Raw genomic sequence first — 26,868 nt, 5'->3', positions numbered from 1 at the left:
TTCCCACGGCCCAAACAGGCAAACAAATGGCGTCCCTTGGAAAGAATCAGTGTAGCCTGGCTAGAAGCCTGGCTGGAAGCTCGGCAGCGGGCTAGGAGTAGGGAGTACGACGGGGATAAGTCTAGCGGCTGCACCCAAGAAAATAGGGGTGTCCACTGCACCTGCAAACCCCACGCGCGCCTCGGCTTGGCCCCCTGCACCCCAGCCGGCTGCCCACCCTGGAGAGGCTGCCTGGGGGGCAGCAGTGTGTGTGTGCGTGTGTGTGTGTGCGTGTGTGTGTGTGTGTGTGTGTGTGTGTGTGTGTGTGTGTGTGTGTGTGTGGAGGTGGGGGGGGGGTGTCGGCGGCCGCTACAAGGGAGGCGGCGAGGGAGGCTGGGGAGGGGGCGCGGCGGGCGGTGGCGCGGTCCAGGGGGAGGCGGGCGGAGGGAAGGCGCTGCCGCCGCCGCCTCACCCGCGGCGACACAGACGCCGGGAGCGGCCGAGGCGGTGAGTCGCAGCGCCTTCCCTCCGCTTCTCGGGAGCTGGAGCGGAGCCGGAGTTGCAGCCGGGCGGGTGTGCAGGGGCGAGGGCGCCAAGAGCAGCCGCCGCGGGAGCCGACGCTCTCGGGGCGCGGCGGGCGCAGGGGTGGGCGCGAGGGGCGCGCGGTCCTGGGCACCTGGTCCCCGCTGCCCTTCCCGGGTGCAGCTCATTCTGTCAGTTCCCCTGTCCTCCACTCAATGCCTCCGAGGGAAGATAGAACTAAACCAAAGATCCCGAGGAGAGTGGCAGGAAAGGAGAGACCAACTTTGCTAAGGGACGCGCAGAGGCGCGCAGGGCAGGCAGGATGGGGGCGCGCTGGGTCGGAAGGGGGCGTTCGTGCGCCTGGTGGCCCAGGACACCAGAAGCATCCTTCCGGGGGTCGGGGGAAGAGGTGGGGGTCGCGGGCACTCGCGGATTCCGGGGGGAGCCTCAGAGTAGGCCCTCCGAAGCCGCAGTGGGCGTGTACGAGGGGTGGGCTCCTGCAGAGGGGGCTTTAGGAACCACCAGAAGGCGCCAGGGAACCCCGATGAGGAAGTGGTCTGCATTGTGGACTCAGGACCTGAAGGATTTGTGTCTCTTGCCCTCGGAGACTCGGGAAGGGGTGTGCTGGGGAGATGTGTTTGAGTGTTTTTCAGTGCATACCAATTTATTTTTAGCTCCCAGAGAAGCAGGATGTGCAAAGTGGGTTGTATCAGCCGGGAGGGGCAGGAGGTCTCCCTGTCCGCAGGAAATACACAAGTTTCTTGCTGCAGATGCTTGCTTTAACTTTCATGCCTGGAGAAATGAAAGCTATTTGGCTGTCTGCTGGTCTCCCCGCAGGGCCGCTTTCTTCCTGCGGGTCTGTCTGGGGCTGCAGGCCCGGCGCGTGCGCTTCTGTTGTTGAGTGCAAGACCCAAATAATGATACTTATTCTGCTCCGTCCGGCAGCCAATGCGAAACACAGAACCAGGGCTGCCGAGGTCTCACTCGCAGAGAAGGAAACCGCACAGGCTTGCTCAAAGTTTTCCCAGTTCTCGCTGATTTGAAAATGATAGACCTAAGCCTCTGTATTGCCAAGAGCAGACTTTGCTGTCCTGGTTTCTCAGACTTGATTGGAAAGGCTTGTGAGGTTTTCCTGTCCAGCTGGGAAATGATGTTCTAGGGTCTGATGTGGTGTGCAAGGCCACAGCAGAAGAGAAATGGATAGTATGGCAAAAGGGGTAGTGTGGATGTCCAGGTCAGGCTAGCGAGGGCTAATTACAGACTTGGGGATGGGGTTTCCTTCAGAAGAAGAGGCTTAAGAAGCTGAAATCCAAATGTTCAAAGATACCCAAGCCAGACCTCTGGAGATTGCCTTGAAATCTGCCCGTTTCAGTCACTCAGCACCCATCCTGAATATTCTCTCTCTTTAAATGTGCTTAGGAGAGTGGGCTGTGAGGAGTGTGGACTTTGCAGCCAGACTGCGGGATATGAATTCTGGTTGGGACATGAATAGCTCTCAGGCTGTGGGCTCCTTGCTTAATCTCTCTGTGTTTCCTGATCTGTGATGTGAGGTTGACGCATACTAAAAAGCACAGACATTGCTTTGCTGACAAAGGTCCATATAGTCAAAGCAATGGTTTTTCCACTAGTCAAGTATGGATTTGAGAGTTGGACCATAAAGAAGGCTGAGCACCGAAGAATTGATCCTTTCGAATTGTGGTGCTGGAGAAGACTCTTGAGAGTCCCCGGGACTCAAGGAGATCAAATCAGTCAATCCTAAAGGAAATCAACCCTGAATATTCATTGGAAGGACTGATGCTGAAGTTGAAGCTCCAGTACTTTGGCCATGTGATGCAAAGAGCCTACTCACTGGAAGAGACCCTGATGCTGGGAAAGATTGAGGGCAGGAGGAGAATGGGGTGACAGAGGATGAGATGGTTTTTTTAAATTTTAAATTATATATATTATATTGAAGTATATAGTTGACTTATGAAGTTTGAACTCATTACTCTTATTACATTTGTTGATGTCTGCTGCTTTCTGTCAGTTCTTATTGTCACTGATTTAGTTTATAACTTCACCACCTCTTGCCTGAATTGCTCCAGTTGCCTTCACACTGGGCTTCTTGCTCCAAATCAGGACACTTTTGCTTCAATCGATTCTCTAAATTGCAACTAGAAAACTTGTTTTGAATGACCCTATACACGAGACAGCAAAAGAGACACAGATATAAAGAACAGACTTTTGAACTCTGTGGGGGAAGGTGAGAGTGGGAGGATTTGAGAGAATAGCATTGAAACATGTATATTACCATATGTGAAAGAGATCACCAGTCCAAGTTCAATGCACGAAACAGGGCACTCAAAACTGGTGCACTGGGACAACCCAGAGGGATGGGATGGGGAGGGGGGGGGTTCGGGATGGGGACACATGTACACCCATGGCTGATTCATGTCAATGTATGGCAAAAACCACCACAAAATTGTAAAGTAATTAGCCTCTAATTAAAATAAATAAATGAATTTCTAAAAAAAGAAGACTTGCTTTGAAAACAAAAATCTAAGCCAGTCATGCAGCCTAATTCCTTCAGAGGTTTTCTGTGGTTTTCAGGATAGAGTTTGGACTTCAAGACCTTTGTGACTGTACACTTGTCTCCTTGCCACCTTCATCTCCCAAGCCTCCCTGTGTGTAGCCTTGACTCAAGTCACTGAGTCTCAACACCTGCCATCTTCCCATCCTTTTTTGTCTGGTCAACTCCTATGCATTCTTCCCTGCTCAGCTGCAGTGACATTACCTTCCAGCAGACCTCTGGGTACCCGCCTCCTCCCCAGCTGACCGAACTACCCTTGTTTCATGCTGCAATTGCACCATACACGTACCCCTCTTATCACTCTGCATCATCTACATAGATCTTCCCAAGCTGCAAGTGCCTGGACAAGTGGATTGTTATTATATAAGTAATTGTTGGATGAATAAATGAACATCAGTCAACCAAAGTTCCTAGCTTCCCAGGTGGCACTAGTAGTAAAAGAATCCACCTGCCGGTACAGGAAACAGAGGAGAAAATCCCTGGGTCAGGAAGATCTCCTGGAGAAGGGAATGGCCACCCACTCGTCTTCTTGCCTGGAGAATCCCATGGACAGAGGAGCCTGGCAGGCTACAGTCCATGGGGTTGCAGAGTCAGACATGACTGAAGCGACTTAGCAGGCATGCACAAAGCCAGAAGCAAACGTGGAAAATAATAGAGAGGAAGACCAAACCAATCTTTATATATATTACTCTGCAATTAAAAAAAAAAACTTTGGAAAATATTAAGGAATCAAAGTTCAGTCGCTCAGTTGTGTCTGACTCTTTGCGATCCCATGGACTTCAGCATGTCAGCCTTCCCTGTCCTTCACCAATTCCCAGAGCTTACTCAAACCCATGTCTATTGAGTCGATGATGACACCGTCTCATCCTCTGTCATCCCCTTCTCCTCCTGCTTTCAATCTTTCCCAGCATCAGGGTCTTTTCCAGTGAGTTGGCTCTTCACATCAGGTGCCAAAGTATTGGAGTTTCAGCTTCAGCATCAGTTCTTCCAATGAATATTCAGGTTTGATTTCCTTTAGGATGGACTGGTTTGATCTCCTTGCAGTCCAAGGGACTCAAAGGCTGGTCAAAAGAAATGTGGTAGACTCTTGTGGAACAATTTCAGAGATTTTTTTTAATTGTAAGGGGTCAGACTAACAATGGAGAAATGTAGTCATTTGAGCTCTTTCCTTACTTTCCTCAGGTTGGCTGTGAGGAATGGGGGTTCGGCTATCTGAGAGGTGTGCAATGAAATAGGTCCTGAAGGTAGAATGAAGGTTGCTACATGCATGGGCTTGGGAGCCCTTCCTGGGAGTGTAGCTTCCCCCCCGAGAGTGGGTGTCAGCCTGCTCTGGGATTGGTATGATGAGAACAGAAACTCTCCTGTCATCAAAGCTCCTCTGTGGGTTCTGTGGGTGTGCTTCTGACTGAGGCGGCATTTCCAAGCGCTCCTGGACTGAGCTTCCAGGAGCCCTGCAGAGTGAGATAAGAGAGTGTGTGGATCTCTGGGATAGCCCCAGAGTCTGATTTCATGGCTCCAGAGCAGGGGTTTTTGTAAACTGAAAGATCTAAAAATGCTTTTTAAGGTTTTTAAAGGGTTTAAAACACAACACATCAAAACACAAAGAAGAATATATAGTGGAGACCACGCCTAAAATACTTACTACACAGTTCTTTACAGAAAAACTGCCAGCTGCTAGTCTCAAGCTAAGACAGTTGGCTTCATTTTGCCTGTCATCTTTGATAGATTGGTCGTGGCTGCCTGGAGAGCTGGGGTGAAGAGGAATCCAAGACTGGGTCCAGGCTCAGTAGGAAAGAGTGCTGTGGTCAATTAGTGATGTCTGTCAGGGTGTGGGATTAGGCAGTAATGACAGCCAGGCTTGGTCCTCACCATCCCTCTCTATCACTATGATTGAATATCCCAGCATTCCTCACAGTGGCAGACTGTGGCCATTGGCTTTGATTGAGTCCCATGCCTGTTTTTGTGGCTGGAGTTCCACACCAGTCTAGGGCTTGGGCTTGGTTATAGGTTTCATTGCTGAGCCATAGGCTAAGAAGTAGGAGCAAGGGTGTTTCTCCAGCAGAACATTGTTATACTGGCTCCAGAAGATTGAGCCATAAAGTTTGGATTGAAAACCAATAGACGTTCACTTACAGTAGTGTCAGCATTCCCGCTTAACTGATGAGGGAAATAGGCTAAGGGGCACTCAGTAGCTTGCTGGAGGATACATGGCTGGCAAACAAAGGAGTTCTGATTTGAAACCCATAATTGATGCACTTAGTAGGGTCATTTGTGACAATTTAAAATGAGTTTAGCCTGAAACTCTATTCTTTTCATTTCTGAAAATATAGGTAGATAATGTCAAGAAATGTTAAGTACTGGCTGGCTGGAAGACTCAAGAAGAAAAGAACATAGACATCTTTGGCTAGATATTTACTCAGTTATCCGATTCAATTAATATTTTTGAGGAGTTTTTCTGTGCAACTTTTTGTTAGGTTCTAGAGATTCAGCTGAATATGAGCTAGTCCCCTATCTTGAAGGAATTTGCATTCCAGCTTGAAAGTGCAAGAGATAACAAGGGAACAAATTGCTGGAAGAAGGGGTATGTGGCGGGGAGGTACAGGAGCTACGCCCCCTTGATGGGGACAGTGATCTTCCCGTTTGTGTATCCCCGTGTAGTTTGTGCAATAGGTGAGCAATATTTCTTAAATACATTTTAAAATTATGGTTAAAACACAGAACATAAAGTGTACCATTTTAACCATTTTTAAGTGTATAGTTTTGTGGCATTAAGTGCAACTGCAACCAGTGTGCATCTCCAGAAAATTTTCATTTTCCCAAACGGAAACTCCACACCTGTTATACAAAAGATTTTCCTTTCTACCTGCCCACTAGTCCCTGGCCACCACCCTTTGTTCTGCTTTCTGTTTCTATGGATTTGACCACTTCAGATGCCTTATAGAAGTGAAATCATACAATCTTTGTCCCTTTGTGACTAGCTTGTTTCACTTAACGTGTCTTCAGGATTCACTCATATTGTAGCATGTGTCAGAATTTCCCTTCTTTTTAAAGCTGAATAATATTCCATTGTATGGATATACCACATTTGTTTATCCATTTTTCTGTCAAGGGACACATGTATGACTTCTGTCTTCTGGCTATTTTGAGTGATGCTGCTATGAACATAAACCCTATAAAAGGTTGATCAGCCAGAGTCCTGCTGCGCAGCAGATGACAGACTCAAAAGCGTATATAACTGGCGACTTCCCTGCAGTCCAGTGGTTAAGACTCTTTGCTGCCACTGCCGGGGTCATAGGTTTGATCCCTGGTTGGGGAACTAAGATCCTGCAAGCGGCAGAGCACAGCCAACAACAACAAAAAAGGTGTAACTGAAAAAACCTAAATGAAGGGACTATAGTCGTAGCCCCTGCTTAACCTCGGTTTTGCTTTCTAAGGGTTCAGTTACTGGTGGTCAACCGTGGTCTGAATATATTAAGTGGAAAATTCTGGAAATAATTCAAATGACAAGATGTTCTGAGTATTGTGATGAAATCTCACATTGTCCTGCTCCAACCCTGTCCAAGACAAGGCGAATCCCTTTGTCCAGAGAATCCCGTTCATTGGTCATTAAGAAGGTCCACTGTCATGGTATCTTGGTGCTTGTATGCAAGTCACCCATTGTCTTTAAAAACGGCCCTAAAATGCAACAGTAATGATGCTGGGAATTCGGGTATGCCAAAGATAAGCTGGAAGTGCTTCCTTTAAATGGGAGGTGAAGGTTCTTGACTTAACAAGGAAAGAAAAAAATCTTATGCTAAGGTTGGTGGGATTTATGGTAAGATGAATCTTCTATCCATGACATTGTGAAGAAGGAATTCATGCTAGTTTTTAAAAATTTATTTATTCTTAATTGAAGGATAATTGCAATATTGTGTTGGTTTCTGCGGTACATCAACACGGACCAGTCATAGGGATACGTATGTCCACTCCCTCTTGAGCCTCCTTCCCACCTCCCACCCCAGCCCACCCCTCTAGGTTGTCACAGAGGCCCAGTTGAGTTCCCTGCGTCACAGAGCGAATTCCCACTGGCTGTCTGTTTCACATATGTTAGTGTGTATGTTTTTGCTGTCGTACCTCAAACAGCAAAAGTTATGGCATCAGTGCGTGATAAATGCTTAGTTAAGATGGAAAACGCATCAGATGTGTACAATAAGATATTTTGAGAGAGGGGAAGAGAGCACACTCACATTATTTTATTACAGTATATTATTATAGCTGTTCTATTTTATTTGTCCTTGTTAATCTCTTACTGTGCCTAACATAAATTAAACTTTACCATAGCTATTTATGTATGTATGACTGAACTGAATAGCTATGTATGTACAGGAAAAATCATAGTAAATATAGGGTTCAGGATTATTGTGGTTTTAGGCATCCACTGGGGTCTTGGAATGTATTCCCCATGGATAAGAGGGGACCACTGTGTTCGGAAAGTTGTGGGTTACGTTAAGGGAAATCCTATAGAATGGCTAGACAAGTGTGCAGGCCTTTACTACCCAGCCCTGAAAGGGTGACGTGAAAGAGCAGTTTCTGGGATTGCTTTTCAGCAAAATACAGCAATTCCAGAAACTGCTGTGGCCTGGCCGGGAGGCACCAGGTGAGTAAGTCCCAGCCACTCTTTTCTCCACATTGCTGGTGTCCGATTGGCCAAACCATCCAGAAGCCAGAGGGCTGGAAATGCGAGGACTACCTTTTTCATAGCAATCAGCCTCTCAGGGCTGAGAGCAGAGTGGAGAAGGGAGGAAGGTGGATCTGGAGGGACAAAGCAGAGGGAATTCAGCACCAGGGGGCATTACGGTTATCCTTTACAGGTAAGGGAGCATCAAGAGGCTGAGGGAACTATTCTAGATTGGTAGCTAGTGAGTTGTGGAGCTGGGATTTCAACCCATGGATGTGTTTTTCTTCTGTACATCCAGTTGGTCCTGAAATGTTAGGGTTTTCAGAATCCTGTGTGTTTTGATTCTTTGATAATAATCTGATTTGCTCAACTGTCAAAATGTAGAGTGACTGCTCAGAAATCACCTCCCCGCCTTTCTTTTCCTAAATAACAACATGTATTTTGTAGATAGGTTTCATAGCTGATTGGTTATGTTTCAGTAATAAATATGATTAGCTTTCTGTGCAGTTGATGGGGGTGACAATATGTCCTTGAAACACACGTGAAAAAGACACAAGTTTGTTTTGTTTTACTTTTAACTGAAGGCTTCAAAAGAGTTGACAGTGTAACCTGACTACTTAAACATTAATGAGATTTCAGCCTCATTGGAAGAAAGAGTGTTGAGGATAAGGGAGGTGGTAGTTCCCTCCCTGCTATTCTGGCCGGAGGGTGCAGAGGGCAGAGTCTAGCTCGGGGGATGGGAGTGGGGTGGGGGTGAGCCCGTCTCTCCTGGGGCATGACTTGAGGGGCTGTCTAGCCAGAAAAAGCTCTGTGGGAGCCTGATTATTATGGTTTCCAAATACGCGAAGTACTGCGCTGGGGAAAAGACCTATTCTGGGGCCAGAACTAGGCTCACTGTGAAAACAGCCGGCTGCTTTGCAAGGCCTCATATTTTCCATTCCCCGAGGTTGCGAGGCTGAGGCCACGGTGAGAGAGGTGGCTGAGGGCTTGTATGAGTTTCCTGTGGCCTCTATAACAAATTACCACAAACTGGGCGGCTTAAAATAATAGAACTTCATTTTCTCACCGTTTTGGAGGCCAGAGGTCTGACATCAAGTTATCAGCAGCGCCAGGCTTTTTCCAGAGGCTCTGGAGGAGAGCGTGTTGCTTTCTTCTCCTCGTTTCTGGTGGCTTTTGGCATTTCTTGGTTTGAAACTGCATCACCTGTGCTTCTGCCTCCATGATCGCCTGGCCCCCTCCTCTCCTCTGTGTGTCCCTTATAAGGACATTTGTCATTGCATTTAGGGCCACCTGGATAGTAATTCTAGATAATTTGTTTCCCCCAGTTTTATTGAAAAATGCGGACATACGTCACTGTAAATTTAAGGTGTACATACGTACAGCAGGATGGTTGCATTTACATGTAGTGTGAAATGGTCACCAGAGAGGTTCAGCTAGCATCCATCATCTCATATAGATAGAATTAAAAGAAAGAAGAAAAGAGAAACATGCTTCCCCTTGTGATGAGAACTCTTAGGATTTATTTTTGTTTAACATCTTTCCCATACATCACCCAGCATCATACTGTGTACATCCTGCCCCTACTTATCTTACAAGTGGAAGTTTGTACCTTTGGACCGTCTTCCTCCAATTCCTTCTCCCCCCATCCTCTGCCTCTGGAAACCACAAATCTGATCTCTTTTTCTATGAGTTTTGTGGGGTTTAAAAAAATGTGTTTGTTTTTAGATTTCACGTGTAAGTGATATATAATATTTGTCTTTGTCTGACATTTTATTTAGCATAATGCCTTCAAGGTCCATCCATGTTGTTGCAAATGGTAGGATTTTTCTCCTTTTGATGGCTGAGTAATATTCCACTGTGTATATATACCACAGCTTCTTTATCCATTCATTATCAGTTGAATAGGTTGTTTCCTTGTCTTGGCTATTGTAAATAATGTTGCTGTGAACATGGGGTTGCAGATACCTTTCTGAGTTAGTATTTTCATTTTCTTTGGATTTATCCCCAGAAATGAAATTGCTGGATCGTATGGTAGTTCTATTTTTAATTTTGGAAGATCTTTCATTTCGTTTTCCATAGTGGCTGTTGTTGTTGTTTATTGTTCAGGTGCCAAGTCATGTCACCCCTTTGTGACTTCATGAACTGCAGCATGCCAGGCTTCCCTGTCCTTCACTATCTCCTGGAGTTTCTTAAATTCATGTCCATTGAGTCAGTGATGCCATCTAACCATCTCATCCTCTTTGACCCCCTTCTCCTCCTGCCCTCAATCTTTCCTAGCATCAGGATCTTTTCCAAGGAGTTGACTCTTCTCATCAGATGGCCAGAGTTCCAGGTTACAATCCCACCAATAGTATACAATGGTTCCCTTTGGTTTCTTCACATCCACATCAGCATTTGTGATCTCTTGTCTTTTTATTGATGACCATTCTAACAGTGGTGACGTGACATCTCATTATAGTTTTAATTTGCATTTTGCAAGATGATCTTATTTCAAGATCCTCAACTTTATTACATCTGCAAAGACCCTTTTTACAAATAAGATCACATCCACCTGTTCCTGGAGCTAGGATGTGGACACACCGTTAGCAGGGGGTCCACCATGCACCCCACAACAGACTCAAGTGTACACTGCAACTCTTGATCCTCTGATTCTGTCACGATGCCCATAGATTTGGTTCCTATCAGTTCCTCCCCCTGGATCTTATACGTGCTTTTGATTTGATCTATTGAAATTTTAACTTTAAATGACAAAGCAAACAAAATTCTTAGAATCTGTGCCATCATTTATTTCTGAAATGAAGGGGTGAGTGAAAAAGGCTGTCAAAATCCAGTTTGAGCTCTGCCTTTGCTGGAAGTTTTCTGTACTTTGCTCTGTCCAGTGGCCTTGGAGGAAGTGAATGGGAGAAGAGCAGCCTCTGGGCCTGTTCTGGCTTCTCACCTGGGGTTGCAGGATGCTTTTAAAATTGTAATTGCTCAGATGTTAGTATCTTTCAGGAACATGAAGCAGAATGAGTAAAGGTTCAAGGTTTAGGTTTTTAGAAGGCATGGGCTTAGAAATGTGATTTGTAAATGCTGCCAGCCCATCAACAAGCCTTTTATGCATGTGTTTTCAATACTGAGCCCGAAACTGGGGCCTGTGTACACCAGGCACACAGGGTGAAGTCAAGGGTAACTCTGGCCATTACCTGGATAATTCGATAACTATAACTCATCAAGTGGACTGTATCAAGAGAGTCCACACCCCAGGGTGTAAATTATTCTGTTTGTTTGTCTGTATTGATCACTTTAGCTGGGTAAGAGCCAAACTTACCAAACAGACCCTCTGTGTTATGGGGAGGTAGCTGTAATATGGGGAGGCGTTTCTCTCCAGGGGGCAGCAAATTTTGGCTGCAGTTAAGAGAAAGAGGAAAGGAAAAGAAGGTAAAATGTCCCTTCACGTTATTATGTATTCTGCTGTAACACTGTTACTCTAGTTAATATTAATTTTGGATTTGTTTGCTTTGAATAGTATACCTGAAGTACTGAGATACTTAGAAAATTTAGTCACACCAGTTGAAGAAAATGGTTTGCCTTGCACAAGACTGGATACACAATTTATGAGATGCAGTGCAAAAAGAAAATGGGTGGCCCTTGTTAAAAAGTTATAAAGAATTTCAAGATGGTGTCAGTGAGCCTTAGACCAAGCCAGGGTTCTTCTGAGCATAGGGCTTGCATGACCCTCTGCACAGGTCATCTGTCCATGAAGCTGGCCTGGAGTCACAGAGATGCTTAGATTGGCATCTTCCAACTTATTGGCATCTTCTTGACCCCCAAAGAGGGACCAGGCCAGTTGAAGCAGATGCTCCTGTATGGACAAGGACAGTGAGCAGGCTAGCCATCTCTAGTCTCCTCTGCGTCTCTCTCCTCCCTTATCCACCTGCCTCTGTGCCCTGAGAGGCAGGTCTCTATCACCAGTATCAATGTCCATCCTTGTCTTCTGATTTCTAGTGTAATTCAGTCTCTGGGGGGGTCCAGCCACTCCCGGGAGGGGGAGGGGAGAGGGAGGTAGAGAAGTTATTTCCTGAGTTCCCTCCTGTTGGCTTCATGCTGCAGGGTGGCTGACCTGTTGCCCAAGGCCATGGCTCCATCCAGACAGCCTCTCCTTACCGCTGTCTTCGGGTGCCTTGAGTCACTCCTCCCCTGTGGCCCTCAGGCCTAGGATGGTCATGCTCCCTGCTATTGCGAGCCTAGCGTTCACTGCTTTCTCGAACCCCTCACTGCTGTCTTCTCACTAGCCTCCTCCCTAGGATCCTTCCTGGAATCACAGAGACCTCTGGGCCCTAACAGAGCTGGCAACCCTCTTCCAGGGCTGGACCATGGCTTGCACTGCTGTGGAGCTGAAAGAGCGGCTGATGGCTCTGATAACACGTGACTGCTGCATCAACTCCTGGAAAAGCAGGGCAGTCAGGAAGCAGTGTGTCCACACCGCAGTGGTGGAGAACATGTGCCGGGAGGCAGGCGCATGAATTCTCTGGCATCATTTTGGGTGAGTCATCTCATCTGCAAAATGAGCGTAATGATAGTTCTTCGCCTCTGGGGTTGTTCTGGGCATGCAGTGACGTCACGTGGGTATCATGCTTGGCACAGTGCCTGCTCTGCAGTAGGTGTTCATGAAGTCTGGTGGCTTTTACCATTAGTCCTCTGGAGTGTCCCCTCGAGGAGATGCACTGTCTACCTTGTCTCTGATCTGAACCAAGGTGCCACAGCCTCCCCTTACACCCATGATGATCAAGTTTCACTGGTTCCCTGTTGTTTTGAGTTATTTCTGTCTATTTCAATGAGATGGTAGTGTTGTGGAGGCCGGGGATACTATTTCCAGAATTCTCTTGGTACTAATCTAAGTTTCCAACTTAGTAGCTAACACATCATTAAACTGTTAAGAAATGTGTCTGGGCTAAATATAGTGACCATATAATTTATTGTTCACACCAGGACACTTTTGAGTGTGAACAAGGACAACTTTTTTAATGTTCATAACAAAACAACAGGCGCAAACACCGACGTCCTAGGTAATCCAGGCAAACAGGGACATGTCATACCCCTAGTTAAGTGAGCCTTACAATAGTCTTCCAAACGGGTTTTAAAGTTTGCCACGCTACCCTCTTTTGTGTTAGTCTGCCTTTGGTTTATGAAGTAAAAACTTGAGATTTCAGTGACATAGAAAGAATGTGTTTGACACGCCTAGTAGGCTCTTTGCTAAACAATTTCTTACTGGAGTGTGGTTGTTTTATAGTGTCGTGTTAGTTTCTGCTGTGCAGCAAAGTGAATCAGCCACAGTGGGTCAGCTCTGTGTGTACATATATCCCTTCTTTTTTGGATTATCTTCCCATGTAGGTCATCACAAAGCATGGAGCAGAGTTCCCCATGCTATGCATTAGTTATCTGTTTTATATAGAGTGAACACTCCTAGTGGATTCTTGGCCCAAGTTTGAGACCATAGGTCAGGACTGCTCATACAAATAGAGGCCTACTTTTATACTTTATGATTCTACTTGATATTGGGCACTTACTTACAGAACTTTCTTCTGTTCCTACTTTCGCTCTCCGCATTTAGTCTCCTGATTTTTGTTCTTCTTGGACAAAAATAGTAATCATTTGCGTTTAAGAGATGGCAAAACAGATTCATGTACATATATTTTTCCGAACATCTCTGTCTTTGTATTTCTGGTTGCCTAGGTGACATTTCCAAGAGAATGTGTGGTAATCTGCTATTATTAAAGTAGCAATAACATTATTAAATAGTAGCCTATTTTTAGGCTGTTGTATACCTTTCTTTTTCCCCCACCAGACTATGTAATTGGTTTATTTTCTCTGTTTCCATTATTGGAAGGCCATGTATAGCTTCCTTCCTCTGGTTCTAATTTGAGGGTTAATTAACTTTTTGAAAACTGACACAGTAATTCAGTACCTTCTCCATTCAGCATTACTGAGTCTGTACTGATGAACGTTAGATGGTATCATCAACTCAATGGACATGAGTTTGAGCAAACTCTGGGAAATGGTGAAGGACAGGGAAGCCTGGTGTGCTGAAGTCCGTGGGGTGGCAAAGTGTCGGACACAGCCCAGCGACTGAACAGCAACAACAAAGTCTGTATTGATTGTCTGCTTGGTTAGTTGACACCAGTTATTTTTCCCACAGGTTGTCCAAGCCAGGCTTGGCCAAAGATATTTTTGGTAGAAGAGAAGGGGGATACAGAGGCAATCTGTAGCTCCATAGGGGACAGAGCCCATCTCCGGAGCTGGATTAACCTGGCTTCAGTCTCGGTATTGCCGCTTACCAGCTGTACGCCTGGAGCTGGTATCTTAGTAACAGCTGTGCGGTGCAGGGTCCTGCTTCCTGGGGCTGCTCTGAAGCTTGAGAAGGGTAGGTGGGCACCACGTGTGAGTGTGAGGTGCAGCTTCTCACAGGGACACTTGGGCTGCTCTTCAATATCCAAGGTGCAAGTGCACCACCTTCGTTTCAGACCAGAAGTAAAAAATACTCAAATATACTAATGAGATAAATTAGGGAGATCCTTACATTCTTTTTGTAAAAATTACTTATTTGTTTGTTTGGCTGTGCCGGGTCTTAGTTGTGGCACTGGGGATCTTTTGGTCGTGACGTGTGGGATCTAGTTCCCTCACCAGGGATCGAACCCGGGCCCCCTGCATTGGGACCCTGGAGTCTTAGCCACTGGACCACCAGGGAAGTCCCTATATTCTTTGCTAAAATGATTTTTGTTTTAATAAACATTTCAGAGAATTTCCTTTAATGGTGAACACACCACTGAGTGTGCTTTTTCTAGCATTGAAATTAAAAATCTAATTTACCCTCACACTTTTATGGATATAACTGTAGTATTATTACCTATAATTCAAAGGCAGTAGAGTTGATATTTGGGTTATTCACATAATTTACCATTTATGTAATGTATATATGACATATATCTGTGTAATAAGGGATTTTGATACTTATCTGGTTGTTATATGTACTTGGAAGGGAAATATTTAGCCTGATTCAGTATTAGGGCCTGGAATACTGCCAATAGGGATCTGAGATGATTAATTTGGATTTTATGGCAAGTTTGAAAAGTGGGATGGACTTTTAGTTCAGTTCAGTCGCTCAGTTGTGTCTGACTCTTCGCGACCCTTTGGGATAGACTTTAATCTGTTGTTATTTAAAATGACTTAATATTGGAGTGTCATCCTGGCTGGAGTTCTTTTGGTTCTCACTTTTTTGCATTGTTATTTTATTTTGATACATAGATTTATCATTTACTAAGCAGATTTATCCGAATTGACGAATGAGGCAGATTGCTGCTTCATTGCCTTGGAGTTTGTCTTGCGGCCCTTGAAGACAGGGGAAGGAGGGAGGAAGCAGATGTACAGACAGAAACACACACACACACACAGATACACACACACTTCTCTTTAGACTTGTGACCTAAAATTTCTAATAGGATATTTAAAGTAAGAGCTCTTTGATGGGATTTTGCTCTGTGACTTGTCGGAAGGGAAAGATTGGGATGTGGGAAGTCTGTGATGCTGAGTTCCCATCACCTCACCCTTTGGAAGATATGACAGCCTTTTCCATATGAGATGAAAAGGCAAGTGGTGAGAATCAGAAGTCAAGTCTGACCTCTGAAGTTTCTGGGGAAAGCAACAGGAAGAAGGCGCCTTGTAGTTTTCTAATCCAGGCACTTAAAGAATATGTTCCCCAGAACTTGGGTGCTGTTTCCTTCATACCGTAGTCCCCATCATTATAAAAGGAAGGCATTATCATGAAATAAAATGCGAAGATTATAGGACATTAGAAAGAAGAAATAATAATCCATATAGTCAAAGGCAAAGTTAATATTTGGACATTCATTATTTCGGGGAGAGATTTTTCTTAGTTGCATAGTCATGTTTGTATATAATTTTAAAATTATTTTTAATTTAACTATATACTCCAAGCCGTGATATTGTGATATAATAAGAAATACATGTTTGGTCTTTGCTCCCAGTTGGAACCTCCCAGGTTGCAAAACACCACAAACTGCTGGGAGGATGGCATGCTTGGAGAGAGCCTGGAAGCGCCGCACCTCTTCCCCTGCACCTTGGGGTGTGCATCTCTTCTGCTCCTTAGTTCTTTGTTTTTCTAATAATTTGATACTCTAATAAGTAAACTGTTTTCTTGAGCTCTGTGAGCTCTTCTAGCAAATTATTAAACCTGAGGAGGGGGTCCTAGGAACCCCTGATCTATGGCTGATTGGCCAGGAGTGCAGGTGACATCCTAGGACTTGCAGCTGCTGTTTGAAGTGGAGAGCAGTCTTTGGAACCGAGTCCCTCCCCTGAGGGGTCTGCATTCACTCTGGGTCATTAGGAGCAGCAGTTGAGGACTAGGACACCCAGTTGGTGCCCAGAGAGTTAGAGAATTGCTTGGTGTGGAAAAAACCTTCACACATTGGTGTCAGAAGTGAAGTATTGAGAGTAAAGAGAATTCCTTTTCCAGAAATTCCATTTTATTTTATATTCTTTGCAGATAATATGTAATTGGTCATATACTATTCCATTGACTGGATATACCACTGGTTACTTAAGCATTCCATGATTGCTCATTTGATAACAAATCTAAATTTTTTTTTTTGCTATTGTCACTTTGTATAGTAACTTTTACTTGATGTGAGGTTATATCTTAGGATATATTTCTAGTGCATTTAATAGGTTGAAATTTTGAACATTTGAAAAGATAAAAGATGTTCTAGCACTCTTTATTGAATGATGTTGTTTATTTTTTTAACTTTCCATAAAACAAGTGTCTTTTCTTATTTGTGCTTTTTTAAATTTTCAACTTAAAACAACGGTATTATAATCAGAAGGGTCTTTCCTAAGGAAAGAAGATTTTGCATTTACCTGGTAGTTACACTGAGGATAACTTGGTCCCTTCAGGTCCTAGATCTTTGCCTTGTAACTTGACCATCACGATACTGCTCGTGGGTGTAGTCTGAGCAGCTCCACACTAATGAGTTCTCATCCACCTCTACTGCATTGCCAAGAGATGGCAGGGCCACAGACATAAATCTCATCTTAAATGTGAAGCAGTCAAACAATCTCAGGACTCATTCAGGGTTATTCCTGCTTTCTAGTCTGATAGTTCATTCTTTTTTTTGAGTCTTAGCTCTTCTGCTCTTCCTTCTAAATCTGCTTTAAAGTGATAAATTTATCTTTGAAACTTGAGATGTGTTTGGCTAGTTTGATTACCGTGTAGGAAGGAAATTTATCTTTGAAACTTGAGATGTGTTTGGCTAGTTTGATTACCACGTAGGGAATCTCAGGAAGGTCATATAATGGTAGTTTTGCTTAGAAATGAAGGCTCTTCCAGGACCAATATTACTATTAATTTTTTCAGCAAATATTTACTGTGTGTTGCTTTGTCCCAGACACAATGCCAGGGGACATCCCTGGTGGTCTAGTGGTTAAGACTTCGCCTTCCAGTGCAGGGGGTGTGGGTTTGATCCTTGGTCAGGGAGCTAAGATCCCTGGTCAAGGAGCTTGGCCAAAAAACTAAAAAAACTTAAAAAAAAAGAAGCAATGAAGACTTTTAAATTGGTCCACATCAAACAAATCTTTTAATAAAAAAAGATAATGCCAAGTGTCATGGGAAATACAAGGTGAGTAACACACTTTTCCTATCCTCAATGGATTTACACTCATGTCTTTAGTACTGTTTTAGTTACTTTTATTTAACTGCATTCTCTACTAAAGGCTATCAATATTTTGTGCTGCACTTGCTCCACTGTCTGGAGACCCCTGGGGAATATGTTTTTTTTTTTTTTTATCTTGCAAGTCTTGAGAGTAGAGTGCATGGGATGTTGTATCTTATTCAGGGAACTCCTGTGAGGTACTTAACACGCCTGAGGACTTGACTGATGCATATTTTATGAGCTAAGATGGAACCGAAGGTCTTGCAGTATCTGTGTTACACTTTTCGGTCCCAACTTCTCTTCCTTTGGGCGTTTAGGTTACTCATGTGGTCAACCAGGGTCTAAAAATAAACCTAGAAACTTTGAGAGTTTTTTTTTCCTTCTTCTTCTTTCTTGGCTGATTGATGTGTGTTTTCGTGTCTCCCAAACTACACTGTGTTACTATTTACTTTTGCATTATGTATAGCACTTAGCAACCAACAGTGGAAATGAAAGTTAAGAGCACAGCCAGCCCTGGCCGAGCTGGAGGAATCAGCCAGCTGAGGCCTCAGAGAATTCTCCTTCCCTCCCCCATCCCTGTGAGTCTGTGGCCCTGGGGTCTGCCTTGCTGGCCTCAAGTTCCTGCTTTTGCCTTCTCAGCTGGTGGCCAAGTGGGGACCAGACGGAGGGACAGGAAGGACCCCTCCTGCCCCTGCCCTTACCCCTCTGCGTTCCCTTGTCTGGTCAGCGTGGGCAGAGTGAGTCCCTGCACCCCAGGAGGGCGGGCACGCCCTGGCCACCAGTGACATCTTGGCACCCATGACAGTGCTGTAGGGTCGGAAGCATGGTAGTGCTGTGTCTTATTTGGAGGTCTGAATGGCTTTTCATAAAGGAAGGTCCAAGTTGTGTCTGGGCCGTGCAGGGCCCACAGGACAAAACTCTGTGCTTCTTGAGGAAATCTGAGGTTAGCATGGCTCTGTTAGGGTGACCTCAGGCAGGGTTTAGAACATTGTTCTTGGAGAATACTTCCTACAGTCTAAGTATTCCAGGTTAGGGAGCAACTTAGAACATGATCAGCCTGTAAGCTGAGGGACTGGCTTTAAAGTAAAAAATGTGGCTTATTTGTGCATGGGAATGGCCCTTGCTTGAAACACTGGGATGTGCTAGACCTTCTCTCCCCCAGCCCTCTTCTGTAGCTGTCAGAATTCATCAGTCCTCTGATTTTTAGAATAGCAATTGTACTGAAAAACTTGCATCCTGATTCTACCAAAAGAAGGCAGGGAGAAAGGCCTTGGGAAGATAGATTCAATTCCTTGATTATTACCTTTTAGCAAAGAATGGCACCCCACTCCAGTACTCTTGCCTGGAAAATCCCATGGACGGAGGAGCCTGGTAGGCTACAGTCCATGGGGTCACAAAGTCGGACACGACTGAATGACTTCACTTTTTCTTTCTTTCTACAAAACCAAATACACCAGGGTCTTTGGGATGGGCCCTTATCTTTTTTTTCCTTAGAGAAATACTGATGAAACTTCTGTTCCTTTCTCAGAACTCCTGTGTGTTTCTCATTCTTAATGCATTTGGGGGAACAGATTTGAAGAGTATTTCTGTGAATCTTTTTTTCTGGGGAAATAGAGAATTTTTTTTTTTCTAAATAGGGAGTTTTTTTTTTAAAAAAGATGACTTATATCACCTTTCTTTAGCAAAATTCATTTTTTTTTTAAAGGCTGGAAGGCACAGATCAGCAGTGCAGAATGATTAAACACACTTACTTGGAAAAGGAACAAAGTCTGTACAGTTGCTTGTGTAATTTTCACAGAAGGGACAAAACAGTTAAAGAGTAAACCCTCTCCCCCAACTTCTAGATGACTTTTTTCCAACCTCAGAAGGGGTGGGCCCACTCAGAACAGGAAGTAATCTCAGGCCAGTGGTTTGAGTAATGAGAGAAGGTTCTGGATTTGGCTTAGCTGAAAGCCAGGTCAGGCTACAGATGCTCTCCTACAGCATCCACACACTGCCCCCAGGCACCTGCTCAACAAGAATGTGGAGCCAAGGCAATAGCTGTAGAAGTGCAGCAGAAGAGGAGGCTGCACTCTGAGCAGCTGCAGAGGGAGGAGTAGTCTGAGAAGTTGGCATATCAGCCCTGCAACGTGGAGCAAGGGCTTCCCAGATGGCGTTAGTGGTAAAGAACCCACTTACCAATGCAAGTAGACATAAGAGACACAGGTTCGATCCCTGGGTCGGGAAGATCCCCCGGAGGAGGGCATGGCAACCCACTCCAGTGTTCTTGCCTGGAGAATCCCACCGACAGAGGTGTCTGGCAGGCTACGGTCCTTAGGGTCACACAGAGTTGGACACAACTGAAGCGACTTAGCACACAGGCATGCAAAGGAATAAACTAGTCCCAAGGGGTCAGTGCAGGACCCAAGAGGAACAGGGCACAGGACCAGATGAGGACAGAGACAGCGTGGCCCCTTTCACGTGCCACCCGTGGCTCAGGTTGTTCCATTAAGGAGGATCTCCCCTGTAGTTATATCCATATGCTGACAGTTCAATATGTATTGTGTAAAAATATATATTTCTATTCAAGTTAATCACTTAATAAATTGTTGCTTTAGTTTGGGCCCTCTCAGTGGTCAAGGATAAGATGTCACTCAAATGAGTTCAAGTACAAGGGGCGCATTGTAATGACTATGACTATCATTACATTGTCCCGAGTGTATTATCACATTGACTCTTCTGCCCTACCCTGTGGAAGGAGTGTTGTTATTCCCATTCCACTGAGGAGGAGCAGGCTTAGAGAATGTGTCCTAAGCATGTGGATGGTCAGTGCGAATCCAGCCTCACACCCAGGTGGTCACTTGGGAACCTTATTCTCTAACCACTGGACTGCGCTACCCCTTGAAAGCATTCTGAGCTTGTGAAGCAAAGAACAGCTGAGTCTCCTGGGCGCCAAAACAAAGGACTGGAAAATTGGGAATGGAGTCATGACCTTTCTCAGAGGTTATGTGGTCTCTGCTCAGTTGGCCCCTTCCCTTTTCTCTCCTATCTTCTTCTGCTGCTGCTGCTGCTGCTAAGTTGCTTCAGTCGTGTCTGACTCTTAGCGACCCCATGGACTGCAGCCCACCAGGCTCCTCCATCCTGGGATTTTCCAGGCAAGAGTACTGGAGTGGGGTGCCATTGCCTTCTCCTCCTATCTTCTATTGCTTCATTTTCCTCATGGTCCCTCAGTGGCCAGCCCATAAGGCTGCAGCCTGGAAGCTCAGAATCTTCTGGCTGAAACTCATAACTGAGAGTTTCCTATTGGTCTAGCTCACTGAGCCAGACTACACAGCCATTGCAACCTGGCTAGGAAAAATACTAGCTGCCTTTGGGTTGCCTGTTCATTCCAGGTTCACTGGGGGTTGCCTCGTGCACAGACTTCTCCAGCACTATTTTCCCAAGCAGGTGATTGTGGGTAAGATTGGGAAGTTGTTCAGAGCAGGAAGTTAACATCTGGTATAAGCTCATTTTATACTTTAATACTTTTAAATACTTTAACACATTTGCTATCTTTGTAAAGTCTCAAGTCAAAAGAATCTGTATCTGTTCAGACTCTTCAGGTTGTGAATGAAAGAAACTGAATTCCAAGGGACTTAGATCAAATTTAATTGGTTCTTATAACTGTGTAGGTAGAAGCTTGGCTGGACCCAGGTCTGAGACAATGACAGCAGAAATGGATCACTTGCCACCACGGGGCTCTGCGCTCATCTGAAGTGAGCAGTTGTCCTTTCATGACCTCAAGACCCCAGTGGAAGCTCCAGGCTTATCCATTAGCTGAGCCGCCCCAGTGGAAAGTGTCTCTTTCTTTATAGCAGAATTTACAGCAAAATTCCCAGGTTTGAATCTCATTGCTCTGGATTGCCAGTCTCTCAACCAAACCTGGCAGCCAGGCTGATTGCCCACTCATGGAGAGGGGTTAAACCACCCCTTTATTAAAACACATGAACTGAGTATGGGGCGTATAGTCTCCAGAGACAAGTGGGATGTTAGTACTTGAAGAAATGAGAGTGGATGCTGTCCAGACAAAAATAACCCATGTCCACTTGGAAAGATTTTCAGGTATATCATAAATAACTGGATATCCATAATCAAGATTTGGGGGCTTAGGGTAAGCAGTCTGGGTCCCTGACTTTATGTTATTTGTATGTGACAAATCCAAAGACCTAGGAAATTCAGTGTTTGGAAAGGCCTGCTACTTCTGTTGCTAAGTCACTTCAGTCGTGTCCGACTCTGTTCGACCCCATAGACGGCAGCCCACCAGGCTTCCCTGTCCCTGGGATTCTCCAGGCACAAACACTGGAGTGGGTTGCCATTTCCTTCTTCAGTGCATGAAAGTGAAAAGTGAAAGTGAAGTCGCTCAGTCATGCCCGACTCTTAGCGACCCCATGGACTGCCTACCAGGCTCCTCCGTCCATGGGATTTTCCAGGCAAGAGTACTAGAGTGGGGTGCCATCGCCTTCTCCGTGGAAAGGCCTAGATCACCTATATTTTCTCAGTCATTAATCCTGAAAAATGATGCTATTAAATCAACCAAAATTATTATTAAGACTTACATCTTTTGAGAAAACCAATCACAGGATGGCCTTGTCTCCATTTTTTGATTAAGTCAGAGGATAAGACTTGAAGAGTTCTTGTTGGGTGCCCTCTATTTAAAGTCTAATCTGTTGTGGCATTGCAGTGACTTTGGCGAAATACATAAAGGCCTTGTGTAAACCTTTAGCAGTGCTAGACTCTAAGACCCAGTTTATCAAGGTAATGATTAAATTGTCTTGTTTATATATCCATGATCTTAATACCCACTGGGAAATAATTGGTTGGTTTTTAACTGTCTCGTAAATCAGGAACTTCAAGGCCAGAGGAGGCTAAATTAGTAGGTCTCCATGCTAGCAGATGCAAGTTGAATCTATGCAACTTTGAGTCTTGAATGTGTGTGTGTGTGTGTGTGTGTGTGTGTGTATGCAGATATAACTTTGTGCTGACAGAATTGCCATATTTCTTTGCTTACCTTACCTGCTGCAATGGTCCCAGATGTCCTTGGGAACAAATGATCAGCTGCTTTTGACTATCAAAGTTTTGCAGGCATTTGCCTTAATTTATTTTACTTATTTAAAATTTTAGGGATTCTATGGCAGTACAGTGGTTAGGATTCTTTTGTGTTTTCGCTACTCATGGGTTCAATCCTTGGTCAGGAAACTAAGATCTCAGAAGGCTCACAGCCAAAAAAAAATTTTTTTATATTAGTGGGGTTAAAAAAGTTCCCTTATAGATGCCAAAACGTGTTTCTTCTCTCTTGACCTTCATTTAGTGATGCAGCTATTATTTGGTTTCATACTGATTTTAAGTTTCAATTGCAAACATCAGTGCCCACTCTGGCTAGTTTATATAGAAAGAGAGTTTGTAAAATGATATTGAAGAGCTCACAGAATTTCTCGGAGGATCAGTCAGACTTGGAGGCCATGTAGCCAGGAATACTACACAGATTACCCCCCTGGTAGCTCCAGCAGAGACCCTGGCGTGGCTACCACAGAGCATAGTTCCCTCTGCACATACCACCAAGGGAGTCCTTGTGGTGGGACACCGTCACTGTTGCCGCTGCAAGCTGGGCATCTCTCTGCCATGCTCAACCCACCCCCGCCTTGCTGAATTCCACATGGTGCCTGCCTCTGTACCCCTGTTCTCTTCTGAGAATGCTGGCATGGATGCTGCTGAGTGGTGGAACCCAGGTCACATGCCTGTACTCCAGGTGCAAAGAAGTCTGGGGATGCACATTCCTGACTTCTTCGAAAGATGTGGACTCAGAAGGTAGGAAGTTTCTCAAATATGGGAGGAGTGATTGAAAAAAATCCTGTGCCCACACAATAAGACAAATTACTACTCTTAACCTCTATACCTAGTCAAGGCTATGGTTTTTTCCAGTAGTCATGTATGGGTATGAGAGTTGGACTATAAAGAAACCTGAGTGCCGAAGCATTGATGCTTTTTGAACTGTGGTGTTGGAGAAGACTCTCAAGAGTCCCTTGGACTGCAAGGAGATCCAACCAGTCCATCCTAAAGCAGATCAGTCCTGGGTGTCCATTGGAAGGACTGATGCTGGAGCTGAGGTTCCAATACTTTCACCACCTAAGGTGAAGAGCCAACTCAATGGAAAAGACCCTGATGCTGGGAAAGATTGAGGGCAGGAGGAGAAGGGGACAACAGAGGATGAGATGGTTGGATGCCATCACCGACTCAATGGACATGAGTTTAGGTAAACTCCAGGAGTTGGTGATGGACAGGGAGGCCTTGTATGCTGCAGTCCATGGGGTTGCAAAGAGTTGGACATGATTGAGCAACTGAATTGAACTGGACTGAACCTCTGTATACTTATTGTTCTAAAATAGTGACTGACATCTAACAGTAGCCCTGTTCCCTACTGAGTACAATTTGAATGAATTCAGGAAGGACCACCGCCCCCCACCCCCCCCATTGGCCTAATGCCGTACTGGAGTTTCATTACTTTTCATCGAGTGGAAACCTCCACACTCACCTCTTTACTGCCTTTGGTTGCCTCATCAGTATTGGCTAAATCAGTCTCCATCCCTTCCCTGCGTGAAGGCAGGAAACAGCTCTGAAAAGCAACGATGAGTCATCTGTTGCTCAGAGGAGGTAACTTACCTGCCCAAAGTCACACAGCCTGTAAGTGATTAAAACCCAAGTCCACTCCAGAGCCCGCTTCTCTAACAGCTCTGCAGGAATGTCTTTGGAGTGGCATGCACTCTGAATTGAGGGTTTTCCTCATCAGTAGTATGTGTTGAACAGATGGCTGGACCTCTCCTGAGCCCACAACACTGTCCCTCTGCCCCCTTCAAAGATGAATTCTCCAGTGTTGGTGAGGGAAGTGGCATTTACTTGTGTCTCTGCCATGGACAAGCCCCTTGTATAAACCAGGAAACGAATATCATTAGTTGCAAATAGAAGCTTTAAAGATGTTCACTGAAACTTCCAATAACATGGTTTGCTTTACAGCATAATTCATGATTAGATAAGTTGTGTGCCCCACAAATTCATGTCTTGAAGCCCTCTTCCCCAATGTGATGGTATTTAGATAGGTCCTGCAGGGAGATAACTGAAATCAGATTGATTATATTCTTTGCAGCCAAAGATGGAGAAGCTCTATACAGTCAGCAAAAACAAGACCAGGAGCTGACTGTGGTTCAGACCATGAACTCCTTATTGCCAAATTCAGACTTAAATTGAAGAAAGTAGGGAAAACCACTAGACCATTCAGGTATGACCTAAATCAAATCCCTTATGATTATATAGTGGGAAGTGAGAAATAGATTTAAGGGCTTAGATCTGATAGATACAGTGCCTGATGAGCTATGGAATGAGGTTTGTGACATTTTACAGGAGACAGGGATCAAGACCATCCCCATGGAAAAGAAATGCAAAAAAGCAAATTGGCTGTCTGGGGAGGCCTTACAAATAGCTGTGAAAAGAAGAGAAGCGAAAAGCAAAGGAGAGAAGGAAAGATATAAGCATCTGAATGCAGAGTTCCAAAGAATAGCAAGAAGAGATAAGAAAGCCTTCTTCAGCGATCAATGCAAAGAAATAGAGGAAAACAACAGAATGGGAAAGACTAGAGATCTCTTCAAGAAAATCAGAGATACCAAAGGAACATTTCATGCAAAGATGGGCTCGATAAAGGACAGCAATGGTATCGACCTAACAGAAGCAGAAGATATTAAGAAGAGATGGCAAGAATACACAGAAGAACTGTACAAAAAAGATCTTCACGACCCAGATAATCATGATGGTGTGATCACTGACCTAGAGCCAGACATCCTGGAATGTGAAGTCAAGTGGGCCTTAGAAAGCATCACTACGAACAAAACTAGTGGAGGTGATGGAATTCCAGTTGAGCTATTCCAAATCCCCAAAGATGATGCTGTGAAAGTGCTGCACTCAATATGCCAGAAAATTTGGAAAACTCAGCAGTGGCCACAGGACTGGAAAAAGTCAGTTTTCATTCTAATCCCAAAGAAAGGCAATGCCAAAGAATGCTCAAACTACCGCACAATTGCACTCATCTCACACGCTAGTAAAGTAATGCTGAAAATTCTCCAAGCCAGGCTTCAGCAATATGTGAACGGTGAACTTGCAGATGTTCAAGCTGGTTTTAGAAAAGGCAGAGGAACCAGAGATCAAATTGCCAACATCTGCTGGATCATGGAAAAGCAAGAGAGTTCCAGAAAAACATCTATTTCTGCTTTATTGACTATGCCAAAGCCTTTGACTGTGTGGATCACAATAAACTGTGGACAATTCTGAAAGAGATGGAAATACCAGACCACCTGATCTGCCTCTTGAGAAATTTGTATGCAGGTCAGGAAGCAACAGTTAGAATTTGACATGGAACAACAGACTGGTTCCAAATAGGAAAAGGAGTACATCAAGGCTGTATATTGTCACCCTGTTTATTTAACTTCTATGCAGAGTACATCATGAGAAATGCTGGACTGGAAGAAACACAAGCTGGAATCAAGATTGCCGGGAGAAATATCAATAACCTCAGATATGCAGATGACACCACCCTTGTGGCAGAAAGTGAAGAGGAACTAAAAAGCCTCTTGATGAAGGTGAAAGTGGAGAGTTAAAAAGTTGGCTTAAAGCTCAACATTCAGAAAACGAAGATCATGGCATCCGGTCCTACCACTTCATGGGAAATAGATGGGGAAACAGTGGAAACAGTGTCAGACTTTATTTTTCTGGGCTCCAAAATCACTGCAGATGGTAACTGCAGCCATGAAATTAAAAGACGCTTACTTCTTGGAAGGAAAGTTATGACCAACCTAGATAGCATATTCAAAAGCAGAGACATTACTTTGCCAACAAAGGTCCGTCTGGTCAAGGCAAGGTTTTTCCTATGGTCATGTATGGATGTGAGAGTTGGACTGTTAAGAAAGCTGAGTGCCGAAGAATTGATGCTTTTGAACTGTGGTGTTGGAGAAGACTCTTGAGAATCCCTTGGACTGCAAGGAGATCCAACCAGTCCATCCTGGGGGAGATCAGTCCTGGGTGTTCATTGGAAGGACTGATGCTGAGGCTGAAACTCCAGTACTTTGGCCACCTCATGCGAAGAGTTGACTCATTGGAAAAGACTCTGATGCTGGGAGGGATTGGGGGCAAGAGGAGAAGGGGACGACAGAGGATGAGATGGCTGGATGGCATCACTGACTCGATGGACATGAGTCTGAGTGAACTCCAGGAGTTGGTAATGGACAGGGAGGCCTGGCGTGCTGCGATTCATGGGGTCGCAAAGAATCGGACATGACTAAGCGACTGATCTGATCTGATCTGATCTGTAGGGAGATAATTAAGATTAAATAAGGGTGGGGCTCTACAGCTCTGTCTTTCTGTGTGTATGCATTGAGAAA

General features: G+C 44.7%; 1 protein-coding gene across 2 annotated transcripts in view; it reads left to right on the top strand.

The window, feature by feature from the left end:
- The first annotated feature begins 456 nt into the window (after positions 1 to 456).
- Positions 457 to 26,868, top strand: part of NCALD (neurocalcin delta) — a 466,586-nt gene continuing 440,174 nt past the window's right edge. The window contains exon 1 of one of the 2 annotated variants that reach the window (XM_070383063.1): positions 457 to 486. The gene's annotated coding sequence lies outside the window, so the exon portion shown is untranslated. The remainder of the gene's footprint in view (positions 487 to 26,868) is intronic. The other variant, XM_070383066.1, reaches the window with a different exon arrangement.

The sequence above is a fragment of the Bos mutus genome, chromosome 14 (genome assembly GCF_027580195.1).
Source record: "Bos mutus isolate GX-2022 chromosome 14, NWIPB_WYAK_1.1, whole genome shotgun sequence".
Classification (NCBI taxonomy): domain Eukaryota; kingdom Metazoa; phylum Chordata; class Mammalia; order Artiodactyla; family Bovidae; genus Bos; species Bos mutus.
Note: the sequence above shows the minus strand (reverse complement) of the source record. Positions and strands in the feature narration are given on the sequence as shown.